At 46.0% G+C, this 5,084-nt stretch overlaps 1 non-coding gene across 1 annotated transcript; it reads left to right on the top strand.

Annotated features, from left to right (window-relative positions):
- Positions 1-663: 663 nt before the first annotated feature.
- LOC117195519 (small nucleolar RNA SNORA19) lies at positions 664-792 on the top strand. Its single transcript, XR_004475244.1, has one exon. It is a non-coding gene; the product is annotated as a small nucleolar RNA SNORA19 (small nucleolar RNA).
- Positions 793-5,084: the final 4,292 nt, after the last annotated feature.

Here is a 5,084-nt window from a genome sequence, read left to right as displayed (position 1 = left end):
GTGAAATCCAGAGCACATAAGAGTGTAGCTTCACCCTCGCTCTGTCACTCATGCACTAGATGCTCTGAGCTGCTTTACTGATCTGTGCATTAACAAATTCATCTGTAAGTCACAGACTTAGAGAAAGAACTTATGGTTAGCAGAGGGGGAAGGGAGGTGGGGAGAGATAGTTAGGGAGTTTGGGATTGAAGTGTACACACTCTGCTATATTTAAAATGGGTAACCAACAAGGACCTACTGTATAGCACAGGGAGCTCAGCTCAATATTATGTAACAACCCAAACGGGAAAATAATTTGAAAAAGAATAGGTACATGTACATGTATAACTGAAGCACTTTGATGCACAAGTGAAACTAACACAACATTGTTAACCACCTATAGTCTAATATAAAATAAAATGTTGAAAAAAAAAACAAATTCATCTGTAAAAGGGCTGGGTGGTTGTTATGAGGCTTAAACAAATTGATATATGTAAGTGCGTACATGCCTGACATACATACATGCTAGATTATCCAGGGCAACTGTGGTTGAAGAAAGTCACACAACTGGCAGCAGGATGTGATGGTCTGTAATGGTGACCCAAAAAATAAAGGTGAAATGGTATTTTTGCTATTTGTTAAATTGGTATGTTTTGAGGCATTCACTTAAATAATCTCTTTGTCATGCACATTTTACTGACTTGCTTTCCCTTGCATGTATGAGCAGTGTTATTTCTTATGTGCTATACAAAAGTTGAAGGTTAATTAGCAGTATAACTAAATAGTAACACTGCTAGTCTCCTTCACACAAATTAAAAAAAAATCTTCTCTTTGTAAGGCTGTGGGGTTACCACAGAGAGTGCAGTTTGGGTCTTGCCCCCTAAATCACATCGGAGATGATTGGTGAGGAGTTTAAGGACTCTCCGCAGACCTTACAAAGACCTATGACACAAGGACACTCAAATGTGAGACCAAGAGAGAGGCTGGAGTTGGAGGGTTCTGAAGCGTATGAAGGACAAGGATCTTGGGGAGCAAGAGAAGCTCAGAGACTGCACCTCAAACCCTGAACCTGGCCTGCTGCTCCAGAGACAAGGAGACCTGAGGACCAGGACTGCTTCATTCCTTGTTTTTTCTAAATATGAAGAACCCAGCTGGGACCAAGCAGTGTGATGATGGTCTAATCTGACCTGTATTGGTCTCTGTGGCTGAAGAATTGATATGGGTGTCAACCATGCATAAAGCAGCTTCTAACCCACACCATTTCCTCTGTGCTACAAGGGAGCCTTCAGAGGGAGGTTTCCAAGTGTGGATTTCAGTTACTGTCACCCATGTCATCAAGGAAATGGTCTTGAGCAGACTGAAGTGACCTCCTGTTGACCTTGGATCCCACCTTTACTTGCTATGGTTTGATGCCAAACAGAACACAACCAGGCTTTATCTGTGCAGGCTTAACAAATATGGGTCTGTGGTTGTTAGTCTTTCACTTTAGGTGTTGAGCAAAATCCATCATTCTTTTCCCTCCTGAGCATCTTCTCTATTGCAGGCACTCAGTTAGGTACAGAGGTCACAGAGATGTACTCTGTCCCAGAATATGTGGCAGCTAACAGAGATGCACACAAAAAGTAGACCAGAGAAGGAAAATGACAATGCCAGCAGCTAGTCCCTGTTTCCACGAGAAAGCAAGCTCCACCTGCAGTGGCTCCCGCCCCCTGCATGCTTCCATCACCAACACTGCCAGCCCCTCAGGCTCTGGTAGCAGCCCTTCCCCTTTCCCTCCCCCATTCCTCCCCTCCCTTCCCCTCCCCCATTCCTCCCCTCCCTTCTTCTGCCCTCCCTACCATCTAATTTGCTCTCTTCCCTTACTTTTCCTTTCCTCCTGCCTTCTCTTACTCTTTTATATTGTTCTCCCTTTTCTGCCCTTCTTTTCTTTCTGCCTTTCACATTTTTGGTAGACACAACTCACACTCAAATTTTCCACTGTCATGGAGCATTTTAAAAGAACTTCTGTTAAAGAAATGCCTTCTTGAACTTAGAAAACAAATGGGGAGGTCAAGTCCTCTTTTCCCTATTCCTTCCTTTCTTCTCATTCTCTCTCTCTTCTCCCCCTTCCCCTCTGCCCCTCTCCCTCCCTCTTTTTTTCTGTCTCTCTCCTTGGAACAAGGCTGGCCATCTTGCCTTCAGTTCACTTCTCTCTGTGGCACTGTGGAACCATCGGTCATCTCTTTGCGATTAGGGTCCACTAGAGGGCAGGCTTGAGCAGTGAGAGCAAGAAACCCCATAAGAGTCTTAGGTCACGTGATCCAGCCAGTCCTGGATGAGACCCCACACAGGGCATTTGGAACCAGGTCGTGATTAGCCCACCACTGCTCTTCCTTGGGTCTTTGTGCTTTGAGGACACCTCTCTATTGAGAGTTTCAGGAAAAGTGTCAATAAAACCTGAATCCTGCTGGAACAACATCCTATTGCTTCAAATATTCATCCCAATTCCCTAACAGAATTGAGGGTGACAAGGGGCATCACAGACACATAGGAAGGGAGAGCACATGGTACTCAAAGAGATGCTTCTCTTCACATCTACCGAAAACAAAGCAAGTAAGAAGGGGTGTGGCTTACAGGGAGGCTTTGGACTTAGTTTCTAGTGCATCTAGTTTATGATGAGACATGGGTGCTAGCTGCTGAGGAGAGGTAGTCAGAGGCAACTGACCCAGGAGAGAGAATATCTTAGTGACTGCAAGAGAGTGGGAGAAACTTATTGTTTCTCTGATTCTTGACTCCCTCATCTACAAAACTGGAGACAAGCAGACAGTGTGTAACTTTTTTCCGTACATTTTGTGTACTCAATATCAAAGTCTTTCTTCCATTGCAAAATAGAAATAGATGGACTACAGTATGAGAACATTAGAAAGAATACTCAGAGAGCTGCAGGAGGTCAGTGAACAGAAAATGTGACATTTGGAATGACTTATTTAACAAGTTGCTGGCAGAATTAACTGGGATGGGAGCAACTGCCCTCAGGAAGTGAGAAGTAAGCAATGGAAAGAGTACATCCACATCCAAGTTGGGCTCACTGTCTGCAAGTCTGTAAATCTATGGGTAAAGAAAATTTGGAGAAAATATTTTATAAACAGAAAACTCCCAAATATTGATTAATTATCTTTTATAAATGTAGGAAACATATAGGCTTGGCCTGGTAAACTCCAAGAGTGGAGAAGACTGAGACAGTCTAGACATTGAAATAGGATCCCATCATAGAGTGGGGTTGGTGGTAGGGTCAGAGCCCGCTGCAGATGCCAGGAGGGTGTCTGACCCTCTACAGGGGACCTGTGAGGACACCAGAGCAGGGGCAGCACAGAGGGGTCCGTAGCAGGGCCACTGAGATCTTCCTCACCCTCTCCTTCAACAGAACCCACATCAATGTCCTCATAATTCTCCTCAAGGGCAGTCGTGTCCTCACAGGGCTCAGAAAACTCTCCTTCCTCATATTCTCACTCATGGACCAGTGAATAAAGGCACTTATGGGAGCAGTGGAAAGACTCAGAGTTCCAAGAAAGCAGCTCCCCAGGAAGGTTTCCATCAACCCTGGTGGATGCTGTGACCTGTGGGTGGGGAGCACTGTACTCCAAATCAGGACATTGGTGAGAGGGGGAGGTCTTCAAACACAGTCAGTGAAGCAAGGTTAGGGTATCAGGATGGGGACCCAAGGCCAGTCCAGATACAGAGGAAAGCGGAAGGAACCAGCATGTGTTGATGGGTATTACATATTGCACTCCAAAGAGCACACAGGCTGCCCTGCCAACCTTTTCTTATGAAATCCTCACACAAACCAGAGTACTGATGTACAACTTAGTTTTCACCTGAAGTAACTGGGCTCAGAGTTAACAAGCACCTGAGATCATCATGAGGGCTTGAAGTCAGGTGCAAACTCTGTTTGGGCTTCCGAGTGTGTGCCCCTGATCCAGCACTCCTGGAGTCCCCTGTGCCTACTGACCAGATTGCTTCTGGAGCCTGATGAGAGAAGAGCCTCCTAGGAAGGCTTGAACAGTGGGAGCCAGGAGGCTTGTTACCTGCCGTCACGGGAGAGAGAATACCAACACACCGGAAAACAGCTGCAGACAACAGAGGCCCGTCTAGAATTAAACCTCCAAACCACACTCTGTGTTGCAGCTCCAGCATGCTGTTGCAGATCTGCTGGCTCACTCATTGGCATGGGGATGCAGCCAGCTCCCCAGCCCCTGCAAGCTCTCCTCCTGGGGCTGCTCCCACTCCTGTGGCCACAACTGGGCCGGCAGCAGCACTAGCTCCTATGAAGTCTCCTCACTCAGCTTCTTGGACACCTGGGCCAGATCCACATGCAGCTCCATAAATAAGGGCACCAGCTATTCTGTAGGACACCCCCATCATTGCAGGTGGCTTCCAGGTCATCCTCATGGGTTCCAGCTGCTCCTTGCAGGTTTCTGTTCATCCTCGCTCTCTTCCACTTCATGCCCATCTTCCCTTCCCTACTGCCTGCTGAAACCCTGCTGACCACAGATACACCATCAGATGCAGAATAAATAGCCACACCTAAGCTGCTACAGTGCTTCCACAATGGCATAGGATCAAGTTCCTGTAATCAATCCCTGGTTCCCCATCACTTCTAGTGGTTCTACTACTCGTATTGAACTCGACTGATATCGTTTGTCACTGTGCCCCCCTGCAGAGAACCAGAGGGGCATCAAGAGAGTCATGCATAGTTACTATAAAGATTTTAAAATCTATCATGCAAATGAAGACTTAACCTAATGTCTAGCACATAGTAGGTCCTCAATAATGGTAACTATCCCCGTGTCATTAGGAAACTGGATTAGTTTTAGGAGCAGTTTCCACATGGATAGAAATATTTCATAGATTTTAGAATCTGGATGTAAGATCAAAGACTCTGCACTGCAATTCCCATGATGAGGAGTTTAATTATGAACAACGGGAAGGACAACGCATCTGGATTGTTTACAGATCGCTAGTGACCTGACATGCTAAATATAGCTACAGCTTCCTAACTGAAAGTCAATCTGCTCTGTGGAAACAGACCCGAAAGCACCACTGCTGGGCGACGTTGGTAAGAACAG

Source organism: Orcinus orca, chromosome 7, assembly GCF_937001465.1.
Source record: "Orcinus orca chromosome 7, mOrcOrc1.1, whole genome shotgun sequence".
In the NCBI taxonomy this organism is placed as follows: Eukaryota; Metazoa; Chordata; class Mammalia; order Artiodactyla; family Delphinidae; genus Orcinus; species Orcinus orca.
This window is presented reverse-complemented; position numbering and strand designations above follow the sequence as displayed.